At 36.3% G+C, this 13,216-nt stretch overlaps 2 protein-coding genes across 2 annotated transcripts in view; one reads left to right on the plus strand and one right to left on the minus strand.

Annotated features, from left to right (window-relative positions):
- Sec23 (transport protein Sec23) overlaps nucleotides 1–13,216 on the minus strand; it is a 410,761-nt gene that overhangs the window by 395,653 nt on the left and 1,892 nt on the right. The gene's annotated exons all lie outside the window — the stretch shown is intronic.
- The window catches only part of LOC150102603 (uncharacterized), a 98,627-nt gene that overhangs the window by 23,369 nt on the left and 62,042 nt on the right, over nucleotides 1–13,216 (plus strand). The window lies entirely within an intron of this gene.

Genomic DNA, 13,216 nt, shown 5'->3' on the forward strand with positions numbered 1-13,216 from the left:
AGTACGAAAAGGATAAAGTATTATGCATTCTGGTTAAATGTTATAATTTGCTTATATGTTATAATAAGAATAACAGTTGGATTTATTTTTAGTAATATGAAAATATTTATTCCATTCTTATGTAAACAGCTAAATCTATAATATTGAATTGACTTTAATGATTCTAAATACTCAATACGACATTCAGAGACCATTTTATGAAGTCTTATCCCACAGTTTTTTTACTCTCCCCTTTTTTTGTTTGATTCAACAACTTTTTTAGAATATGACAGTTTCTAGAACTAGTAATGCTTACGCATACATATGATTCTGGGGATCGTTTCAATGTATGTTTCGACTGCAGATCATCCTCTAAGCATCAGGATGAAACATCATTGCAAGTTCTTTACCATAATAGTTGCATTTCGTTACCGTCTGCGATATTTCTTGAGTAGGGATCCCAGACGTCAGGTAAAATATGGGATCGTCCGGTTTTTGGCTAATGCGTCCCGTTTTTTTTTTTTTTTTGTTTGTCCCAAAGAATTTTTGTCCTGTATTTTAGAGTTCAAGACTGAATAACAAAATCGTTGAGTTACAATTTCTATTCTATTACAAACATCGCTCTCCGTCATCACACGGAACTGTAGACGCGTTGTTATTTTCTCAAGGCGAGTGATGGCAACACTACGACAATGATAAGTTCGTTAGAACAGTGCGCATGTGCATTGACATTTTGGTGTGTGCCGTGATATTGGCTCAGCTTTAAATAGCACGAAACGGTCCGCTTGGCCCACGCCATTTCAGAAGCTTGCTCAGAGAGAAACAAGTTGGTGCTTGCTGAGTATTAATTACCGTACGGCTGCTGTTAAAATGTATGGTTTTTTCAATTCTCCTGTGGCCCTGTTGAACATGCCGAAACGGAAGTGTGATTATACAGACGCTTTAAAAACTCAATTTCTGTTTTTAAAAAAAATCGACTTAATTGGACGAGACAGATAAAGTGGAGTGTACGGTTTGTGATGGCTTGTTTAGCGTCGAGCATGGCGGAAAGTCCGACATTACCCAGCACATTGCTACGAAAATACATAAATCTACATCTCGAGCTAATAAAAGCGCAAAAGTCAGTGATTTCTTTACCAAAAAAGAGATGGGGGAAGTGGAAAAGAATCAATTATCGATCAATGGATTGTACATCTAAAATAATACGAAAGTCATATGATAGAAAATTTACATTGGGCAAGCAAAAACACAAGCGTTAATTGTAAATGTTTTGGCTCCATTTACAATCAAGCAATCGAAACTGGAAATGGAGAAAGCAAATTATATATCTATCCCGATTGACACTTCAAACCATAGTGCTTCAAAATTAGTGCCATTGATAGTTCGATATTTCGTTCCAGAAAAAGGTGTTAAAACCATGATTCTAGAACGTACAGATCTTCCAAGTGAAAGCGCAGAACGACTTACGATTACACATGGGACTTGTTAAAATCTTGAAAGATTAAAGACAAAGTCACAACCCTGTAATCGGATAATACTGATACTAACTTCGGTGGATGTTCGAGAAAGGGAAGACACAACGTGTACCAGAAATTGATAACTAGGTTTGGCTGCGGATTGATTGGAGTTGGTTGCTCAGCTCATATTTTAAACAATGCTGTGCAAACTGCAGCTGATACATTTCCTGTAGACATTGAGGCTGTTATAGCTAAAATATTTCAACACTTTTATATATTCTCTGTAAGAGTCCTGTCCCTAAAAGAATTTTGTGAATTTGTGGACAATGAATATAAAACAGTTCTAGGACACTCGAAGACAAGGTGGCTGTCGTCATCCAGCTATCAAAAAGTTGAATGAAATTTATGAAGGACTTAAAGCCTATTTTCTTTTAATAGATAAATGTCCGACAATGTTGAAAGACTTTTTCCAGAACCCAGTGCGAAGCTGTTTTCTACTTTTCTGAAGTTGCAATGTGAAATATTCTAAACTACTATGAGGAGCATAGAAGGCGAAACGATATCTTTCGTTGAAGCACAATCAATTATACAGTTACGTTTGAAAAATTGAAATGATAAGAGATGAAAATTTGACAACTATCACCGAAAAAAAGTTACTTCTTGAGTTGCAAGAGGAAGGATTGATTAATGAAAAGGCTTTCCAATCTCATAAAACTGATTTCTACAACACATGTGTCATAAAATAATGGTTAGTATATGATGAAATTAGACAGTATGTCTTGGGTGAAATTGAGAACAGCATTATGTTGGGAAAATGTTCTTCAAACAGTCCAAACTATTAATCAGATCGCTGCCATATCAAACATTGTTGAATCTGATTTCTTTAATGAAGTAACGATAGTGAAAACAGCTCTGAAGTCCAAAGAAGATAATGAAGTGAAAGATATCCCATGTTGAAATCCATGGGATATCTTAAAAAATGTTGAAGGAGAACTATCAAATTTGAAGAAAGTAGTGGAGTTCGTTATGTGTATCCCTGGAACAAATGCGTGTGTCGAAAGATTATTTTCTCGCATGAACGCACTGTGTACTGATGAGAAAAACAAACTTTATGTAAATCAATGCTTATTGTAAAATCATTCTTCAGTGAAGATTGTGTAGCTTTTCATGACATGATTCTTAAAATCAAACAATTGCTAAGTGAAATTCATTCTTCAGAAAAGTATTGCAAGAGTGAGCAAGACTGATTGATTAATAAGAATATTGTCAGGTGAGAAGAGCATTACTGTATTAACAACCTATTTTGTATGTATAATAGTCAGCAAAAAACATTTGAAGGCAACTTAAAGTGGCTTAATGAAAATATGCAGCCTAACAATTGGATTTACTATTTGTTTACTTATACTTAGTAAAGTGTGTGCATAGTAAACCTTACCACGCATACACTTTAAAAGTTAGAATCATTTTGTAAGACTGGCATATGTGATGGATGCGCATACTAAACTTTCACCCTCAGACATAATTGTTCCGTATTTTTTTCCTATGTATCTGGGATCACTATTCTTGAGGTATGTTAGAAAAGAACTGCTTCCTGCTTTACCGGAAGTAATTGCTTGCTTACCTTTACCATGGAAAAAAAAAGTTTGTTTGTAAACATAAAGAGTAAGAAAAGGAAGGCTAGTCTTCGATGAAACAGGCACACTCTTCAAATAGAAATAGTTCTCTTTCAATACTCATAATACCCAGAAATATCACAAACGGCAATGAAATGCTGTCAAAGATTCATCACTAAATTTGCAGCTAATAATAATAATAATTTATGTCATTGAAATTTAAAATATTTTGCATTGGTATAAATCAAGTAATAATTTTAACACAGTCCTTAGATTCTGAAGTACGATCTGTTTCATCTTTTCAAGTACACAAAAAGTGCAAAAGTATCTATCTATTAAATTCGTTTCATCCATCCATTCGTATGTAAGTTCCTAGATCCAGGCTGAATGCGAGTAGCTTTTTTTTTTTTTTTTTTGATGGCATGGTTGATTGAATGGATATCGTAGCCGCTCTCCAACCAACAAGTACTTTAGAATCCCACCGTGGGCACGGTTGTAAATGTCTTTAGGAGAGAATGCCGTTTCATCGCCTGGTGTAAGATCAGCAACCTGCTAATCAGGCTTGAAAAACTTTCATGTTCTGTATAATAAGCGAGGGTTCCAGATAATCTAAGCGTTGGTCACTTCACAGTAACTTTTCGTGGTAGAATTATTATTAAGAGAATTCCGAGGAGTCAGAGACTCATCGACGGAGGCCACATACCATACATTATCTTGAATTCATTCATAGTTGAATTCGCATAAAAAAACGGAATACTCACAAAATTTGTCAAGCCATTTCAGCGTTATAATCGGACCATTGTATGAGGGAAGGAACGAAATTAAATTAAATCCCATCCTCGCGAAATGAAATTCGTACTTAGTGTATCCTGGAATATATCAATAGAATCTTTTCATTGACAAAAATTTGACAAAAAGAATCGAACTGATAATAACACATGGCTGAATGAAATAGTGTTTATAATCTGTATGAAAATTTTAAAAAAAAATCTGCTAACGCCTTTTATTCCCCAGTGGTAGTAGACAAGACTGTTTCAGCCCTATGTAATTTTTGGAATTTGGCTAAAGGTGGAGATGGACTTCCTTCCCTCAATCAGAGATAGTGGGCCCAAAATATCAATTATACACGTATATCTTCAATAAATAAATCGAAAATGACTGATGTTTCACAAATGCGTGCTCTAATTTTTGGAATATTCGTCAAGTTAAGCCACCATTCCACAGAGTCCTTTGAATGTGGTATATTTGATCCACGGTTCCACAATAATTATGGAACTATGGAAACATCAACAGTCGAAAATTCATATCTGAAAACACTAAAAGTGTATTTGTGCAAACAGACAGAAGTAGTAATGTCGTCTATTATCCAGAACACCGTGGTAATGCACTCAGTCTCGGTGATGATGAAAGATGCCTCAGTTGCTTATAAATTTACAAAAAGAAGCGGAGTGACTTATGAGCAAATCACGAATTCTAAGAGACGATTTTGGGTAACAAGTGTGAAAACAGTATTTTAAGGTTGAGTGGACTGGGATTTATCTTGTGTTAGGAGTTGTAGAGGAAAGAAGTCATCTCCTGAATGGAAGATAGCCAACTTTTTGGAGACAGTGGTTGAATGTTGTGCCAGGAAAGGCTAGAGTTATAAGTCAGTCCTAGAAGGGAAATCTGATCTTCTCTGGATATTTGAATATTATCAAAGGTAACGGGAAGTGAAGTGGCGTGGAGGGATATCTTTCTTAATAGAAATTAGACTGTTTAGTGTTGAAGGCCATTAGATTATCCAGCTGGAGAATGGTAAGGAGCTCTCTGGTTGAGAGAATGGTTATGGAATATCTAGAATGAATAATGTTACAATTCTGCAACCTCGATGCGAAAGAGGTGGAGAGGAAACAGAAGACAAAAAGTTGCGTCAGATAATCTTAGTGCGAACAGAAGGCTCAACTGTCGTTTGGGAAGGAGGCAAGTTTTCCTTTCAAAGTCTAATTTGGATTTGCTGATTTTTTTAACAGAGTTAAGGGCTACAGTTTGAACCTTTTTTTTTTAATTTGAGTTACTGGAGATATGATGATGTTGAATTTTTATCGTGAGCTGCTTTGACATGCTTATTAGAGATAACCAAATCTTGGAGAGTAGTAGGAGGTTTGTGTGGATGGAGATAAACGCCTACATTCCAACAAGGATTTTTTTTGTCCAGTTATTATGAGTCTTAGGACTCCATGGAGGTGCCCGTGAAATAATATTCAGCAGGAACTGATATTTGCTTTAGGAGAGTGAAAGGAAAAAGGAGGAAACGATGGACAAGGCTTGATATGAGTTACCAATAAAAGATCTGGCATCTATACTATATTTGCAGAACAGAACAGAACCAGAAGAACAGATCAAGCATGCTGGAAAAAAGGATCAAGATTATCCATTATTCAAGTTCGTAGATAGATCATTTTTATTAAATTATTGGTAACAGAAAACATATGAATCTCATCCAGCTTATTCCTTGAAGTTGGAGAAAGGAAGCCATTTTGAATCATGAACGGGATGTCTCCAAAGAAGATGATCTCGCTGCTCCTGTAATTAGACTACAGAAAACAATCTTCATGTATAAATTACCAAATAGGCCAGACTAGTAAATTTGGGAGGTCGGTAAAGGCAAAAATGAAAACAATGAAAACAGTGTAGAAATTTTGAGCCAGATCACGTCATAAAAGTGGAAGTAGGAATTCCATGTTTAACTGTCTTTAGCACAGAATGTCAAATCTGACAAATGTACATTAACCGCCTTTATTACAGATGGAACAATGCATAATAGTAGTCAATGATGCGAGATGAGTTCCGTGAGAGATGCTTTTGATGAAATTTGGCACAGTTTAAATTCAAGTCACAAATGTCAGAAAAATACATGTGAAAGTTTTTCTTTTTCTTTATGTTTTATTGTTCTAAAACGTAAATATGCGTTTTTATTATTATAAAACATAAACAATAAATATATGATTTGTTATTATATTTATGTTCCAGATAAACTAAAAAGCGTTAAAAACAAATATTCCAATTAATATTTTGTTTGCTTTTTAATATTTTTTGTAACAGATTTTTTTTCCAGATCCGCCATGTGAGTGTTATTTTTGATGGTGTTTTCATGTTCGGTGTGTTAGAAACTTAGATCAAGAGTATACAGTATAGGGTGAAACACTCAGGAACATGCACTGCTTGGAAAGAAGTCAACGGACAATCCTATGAGCAAGGTACACTGTTCCATGTAACGAGTCACGTGTTTGGGGCCGGTATAAATTGGAGGAATATGATGCTTCCAAGTCAGTGCAACTGTGTCCAGGCCAAATGCCCCCCGAGAAGAGAACTTAGAGTTGCAAAGAGGCGTTGTGATAGGATGCCATGTTGCAGGCCTATCTGCTCGGCAAACTGTTGGCAAATCGGGCCATTCCAGATCAACAGTCAGTGATACTATAGTGAGATAGAAGCGCAGAGTCAACTGCAACGGTTATCCGCATTAGACGACCCACCGCACTCACTGAACGTAACCGTATAGTGCTAAGAAGGATAATATGTAAAAACCGCCATTCATCGGCCGACACGTTGAATGCAAAGTTCCAGGTATTGACCGAATACGAATCTACACAAAAACATTCAGAACCGAGGCCCACATCGTGGGTTTCAATGGTAGGACCACAATCTGTAAGCTCCAAATTACCCGAACCAATATGAAGCGTCTTCAGTGATACAAAGAGCGTGTACAGTGGAAGCTTGGAAAGATGTGTCATGGAGCATCGAATCATACCCTCGACCCTGGACGGATGCGAGTGTGGTGAACGCCTGGCGAATGTCTCTTAAAACAGTGCGTAACCCCAACTAGAAATTCGAAAGTGGCTGGTGATGTATGTTCCTGCTTTAGCCTCGGACCTCTGTAGTGCCACTAACATTGAACTTCGAGAGGTATCTGAATATTCTAGGCAATGCAATGCTTCCTGATTTATGGTGTTTCTAAGGAAATGACCGTGGTCTTTTTCAGCAAGAGAATGCACCGTATCATAAGGCTGTTGCTGTAATTGTGTGGTTTGTGGACATGAACTTTACTACACTTTAATGACCTCCACAGAGCCCTGATCTCAATCCTACTGAACACTGAACATCTTTGGGATGAACTGGAGCATCGGGTGAGGTCAGGGGACGTCCGTTCCCGAAACATTCCAGGACCTCCTTACATGCCTACAGGAGAATGGTCCAAAATTCCCACTGATTGCTATCGTACGTACACTTGTGGAAAGTATGCCCTGTAGGATTGCTGCAGTCATCGCAGCGTAAGGTGGTCCTACATCTTATTAAGGCGGGTGCCATGGCTATTTGTTTCTCACGCTATGGTGTCCATTGACTTCTTTCCAAACAGTAAGTTATATACTGCCACTTATAATACGGCAATTCTAGGATTGTCGATTATTCCAGTTCGTAGATAGATAATGTTTGTTATTTTATCGGCAACAGCAGACACTTCGGCGTGTTTTATTATTATTGATAGTATGAAAGTCTTATTGTTAAAGAGCTAGAATTCAGTTTGTGGAAACGGCAAGCATCCTTGGAAGGGTGGATTAGCTTGGCTGGGAGATGCAATATATTGCGCATCGCCAGACTATTAGAGCAACACTTATGCAGATGAGTCCGCATTATCTACAAAAATATTTTCGTAGGATCTACGACGGATCCTACGAAAAGATCTGAGTTCTCTCTTCCATGTGCAAAAAAATCTTCTCGAAAAGGTCATATTTTTCGCACAATATTCACAAAAAGCAATTTTGTGTTTATGGGATAAACACAAAACTGCCCATCAGTAATGCAATGACTGATGGGCAGTTTTGACGGTAGTCTTTGTACTTAGTTCCACCAACTTCGAAATATTTTCAATGTCACCTTGCTTAAGCTAGAAAGAGTCCAATGGGCTAGTTTTTAATTCCATTCTTTGTCTCAAATATGAAGTTAGGTTCGTTTCAATTTCTAAATCAGAAAGGTTTGTTCCTGGAGCTAATAAGTTCCATCATTAAAGATTAGACGTAAGCAGTTCATAGTGTTGTTTAGATAAATTCAATCTCTAACAACATTATTTAATTCCTTCGGTTCAACCAGATAAAGTTGCTGACAACTTGATAAATGCTTTCGTCTCATGACGATGACTTCCTATTTATGACGGTCACATCCGTCAGTACCGCAATATCTTAAGATGCAGATATTGTCATAAAACCAGCGACCACACTTGTCGGTGAGGACACTGGTTTTATGAAGGATGCTATGTTAGGATACGATATATATTTTATATATTATTTTCCACAGAAAATCCAGATAATTTACTTAAACAGAACTGCCGATCCAAAAAAAAAAAAAAACACAGACCCGTTTTTTTCTCCGAATCTATTAATTCATATTAGTTTTACAAAACGAGCAGCAATAAAAAGTGTCAACATTTCATCTTGTTGCCATATTATTCATTAAATACCAAAAATAACGAAGTATGCAGTCCGTACAGAGCGAGCAAACTATATCATTGATTTAACATTTCTATCAATAAGCGCATAATCTGAGCACAACTGAGAACGTTTTAAAGATCGAGTTTGTGTTACAGTAAGAGTCAAACGTATTCGCATATATTGAAAACATGCTTGATCTCATTTTCAAGTCTGAAGCCAAAAGTAAAATAATTTAAAATTTCAATATTATTACCTGACTTTTAGAGGAAATAATACTGAAATTTTTAAAATGATTTCTATTATTTTTTAAAAATAATATTAAAATATTTAAAAAAATCTATGAAAAGGTACCTTTTTAAAAAAAAAACAAATCTTGACGTGATTTTTTTTTATTACTGATTTAGATTCTGCAATTCGAAGTACATTAGAATCACCTTAATTAATTTCAGCTAAAAACGTTTTAATTTGTTGCCCAGTGTTATTAATGTGACACTAAAATGCATGTAACATATTTTAAAAAAATGCAAAGAGGTTGTTGGATAAGTTTCTAACATTGTGAATTTATCGGCAAAATATGTTTCCTGCAACCGAGAAGACAAAAACATTGACAATCTAAAGTGATCTTGCTTTATTTCATTCCTGTATGGAATTGCAATGCACCATAAAAATCAGTTTTTAACTTAAATTCAATACCTCTGTTCGGTACAATGCGTTAATTTGTGTTTATTTATCTGTACGGTAGGTTCATAATCTTTCGTGAATGGGATTAGATTAAAAAAAAAAAGTCTATACGTTCTCCGTGTTAATAAATTTAATAGAACGACAGGATTTTCTCTAAAGACGACGAGAGTGTCTTGAGGTTACACCAAATTATTTGAAAAACTGTTAGAAATGGATCGAAAATCGCTCATTAGATATATCCGTAAGACGTATAATAAAATTTGTCTAGTTCAACTTGTTTATATGATTGGCTTACTTCTCAGTATGCTGAGAACCCTTAATATATTAATCAGCAGACATACACTACTGCACGTGACAGCCTTAAAAAAAAAACTGAAAGACACGTCAATAAGTCCCAGAAAACGAAAGAAAGAAAGAAAGGGAAATGAAGAATCTTTTATACAGTCGTTTTTGTAGTTATCGATTTGAAATTTATTTTGCAACTATTGATCTTCTAGCTCAATAGTTTTACGTGTACATTTTCTTCTTCGTGCTTTATAGGCTGTTCTGAGTTGCATCGGCTATTTTTAAAGATGCATATAATCACAAAAATAAACTTCGTTCACTTCTTTTAAAGAACCGATATTCTTAGAACATCACTAGCGTATGCAAGATAATTTATATTTTGATGACTGAATATCAATTCGCGATGTTACAAAATAAATAAATAAAATAGCAGACTCAACATTTTGGAACATGACGCTGTCAGTATATATTCTTAAATGGGAATATATGCTGACAGCGTCATGTTCCGAAGTGTAACTGTAACGGATGGATTTAAAAAAAAATCAGAAATGGAATTCAATTGTGCTTGGGTAACCACGAGGCAACGTCCGTCACGCCAGGCGGTAGAATAACGACGTTATGGGGGTCGATTCCCATCATGTGCCATAGGAACTTTTTATGTTTTTTTTTTTTTTTTTAGTTATTTCTAGAATTAGGTAATCGTAAATAAAGTTTTCCTCTCAGAAAAACAGATTTTTTTTTTAACTCGGCAAAAAAAAAAAACGATCGCAGAACTCACAAGATTACCCATAGAAATGATAGTCAGAATTAGGAACACGAGATGACGATAAGTGTGTTCTATCCTCGCGTGCTTCCTTCGTCTATGCCGTAGACTTGATGCCACAGTAATCCTACGGTGATGATGACAGCTAACGCCAGCTGCTAACCAATTTTCAAAAAGTTACAAACTAACAGTTGCTGTTTACTCTCGTTTGGAAAAATAAAAGTAGGGGGTTTCTTTATTCTTTTTTTTTTTTTTTTTTTGCAGAAATTGAATACTTTCTTTATCTTTATATACCCAGATTTAAAGTCTTCTCTTATGAAAATCTCAATGACATGAAATGAGACGCTAGAGATTATTTTATTTGGCACTATAAATACGATAGGATAGCAGCTGTAACGTTGGTACAGCGTTCACAAAAGTAACAGGATGCGCGTTTCCAATTTGAGAAAATGCCTGAGGATGATATCACAATCAAAAAAGATCTAAAACGCAAACGATACGTGCTCATCCTGCTTTAAAGCAAGACAGCATGATCAAGCGTCAGCCATGCTGTCTTGATATTACCAATGAACTTGATATTACCAATAAACCTTGCAGTTTTTAAGCATGTCAAGCTTCAAGCTCATCTACAAGTGTACAAATCCAAAACGAATCTCAACGCATCCTTCCATGGAGCGATAACAACCTTCAAACCAGTCACCTTCAAATACGTCCAATACACACTTTTGTCTATTTTCTATTAAAATGACCATTATTCTATCTGTCTCTTTTTTTCTTCTGTCTCTTTTTTTTCTCTGATCAACTCTTACTCCTAAAGCACTTGTAGTGGTAAGAGCAGCATCTCGATCATTTCTTAACTAGTTGTTATTCCAGGTACACTGTTGATGTGACTACTACTCTTGGCAATTCAGATCAATTCTCATCAAAATTTCGTATCTAGCAAAACGCTAACTCCCTCAACCTAGCCTTAACTAGCAATGACGTCACTTCTATAGCATCCTCGACTTCCAAAAACCTTGGCACCCTTTTTTCGTTCATGATGCTACTTTTCATATTTTAAACTACTTACTTTGTGCAAATCCTAAATCTGCCCAACCCCGGAATATATCTTTCACATATGGGGGAAGGGGTGAACCTAAAAAGCTCTCTAAAAATTCTCACTGCTGTTCAGAAGGAGGGACACAGTCCGATTGATTTCCAACCCCCTTCTCTTCTTTTCGATTTTCTTCACGTACTATCTCTTGTACAGATATTTCCATAGGCGCTGCTCAGCAGAACTGGCTGAGCATTCCTTCATGCCCCTCCCCATTTCTGCTACACCTAATGTAACACAAACAACAGCCACCACACATACTTTTACAATTCAACTACTCACTCACTTACCCAATCTGCTACTCCCATTCAACTTTCATTCCATTAACCTCAGTTCTGTGGAAAAGCTTTTCCCATAAAGTATTCCAAGGACTACAATCTCTTCAAAAAGAATATCAACAGATTACTTTGCTCTTGACCCCTGTTACTCCACCTTCCCGCACGTATTTACTTGCTATAAGCCTTGTAGCCTTTCGTGCATTGGAATGATATATATATCAACACGTTTCCTCTCTCACACACACACACACACACGTGTGTGAAAATCATGTTACACTATCCAGATAGTGTAATATGATCCATAAACTAAACTGACCACTGAACATCACTTTATTCCACTCCTCCCAACTCCTGAATAGATGACTAAGGCAAAGCTTTGGCAGTCCACTTTTCAGAAAAATTCTGAAAAGTGGACTGCCAAGAGTTTTGTGATATTGATAATATCTTCCCACTGAGCTTAAAACTTGTGCTGGGAATTAACGCCCACCTTTCGTATTCATCCTAAAGTAAAGAGTCACAGAGGATTTTCTTGTCAGCATGATCATATCTAAACACAGATTATGAGAAGGATTGACGAAACTCGTGTGGTTACCCTTGACAGTCCCAGGACATCTGATAGGGTCTGGCACAATGGCTTGCTTACTAAACTACCATCTTGTGGGTTACTGTCCAATCTTTCAAATGGATCGCATTTTTTTTCCCCTCTGGTCGTTCACTCGTGAACAACCAGAGGGAAAAAATAGTCTCGTGCCATGACAGATGGCTTCCTTTCTTCAGATTTTACCACCAATGCCATAGTACCCTAGGTCTCTGCACTTTCGCCACGCTTTCTCTTATTCATAAATGACATTTTCTCCATAGCCTCAAATCTTGTCCATAATTTCGATGACAGAAGTAAACTCCATTCATGTTTTTCGTTTGACAAATCGTGCAGTGTTCAAAAATTCCAAACTACAAGATCATCAATAACCAATGCCTCAAAGACGGATTGCGATTTCTTTGCTACATTTAGTATATAGGACAACCCTGTGAACTTCAATGCTACAAAACATTCGTCTTTTTTTATTTCACGCCTCCAAAAAAACTAGTCCTTTTCGCATGGTATTACTTCTCAACTGTACAATTTCTAAACACATAAATCCAAAACGAATCTCAGCTTAGAATATGTACTATTGCATTTCGGGTGATGATCCACCATATGCTTGTCGAAAAGTGCTTGATCCCGGCAAAACAGGGTAATCTGGTTAAATGATGAGCTCCCCTCCCCCATTTGTTACGGAACAGTCACTTTTTTCATAGACGGTTAGTTTCGATCGTTCTATTCCCATGGGATTTTCATAACAATTCCTGCACTTTCTCTTAAATCATACAAACACGGGAGCGAAACTATTGGCTCCAACTTCAAGCACACTGAACCAACTTTTCGTGCTCCCCCCCCCGCTTCATTTCACTTACTTCTTTACATAATTTTGCTTAAGGGGAAATAATTTTTGAACAACCTCTAGTTGTTCAAAAAAATATATAACAGGTTACTTAATCACTTGACCACACTTTCCGTGTATGATGGACTGACATATAAAAAATAAGAAACAAAAAATACAACTA

Source organism: Typopeltis vanoorti, chromosome 10, assembly GCF_054136105.1.
Source record: "Typopeltis vanoorti isolate ZY-2024b chromosome 10, IOZ_Tvanoo_1.0, whole genome shotgun sequence".
Classification (NCBI taxonomy): Eukaryota; Metazoa; Arthropoda; class Arachnida; order Uropygi; family Thelyphonidae; genus Typopeltis; species Typopeltis vanoorti.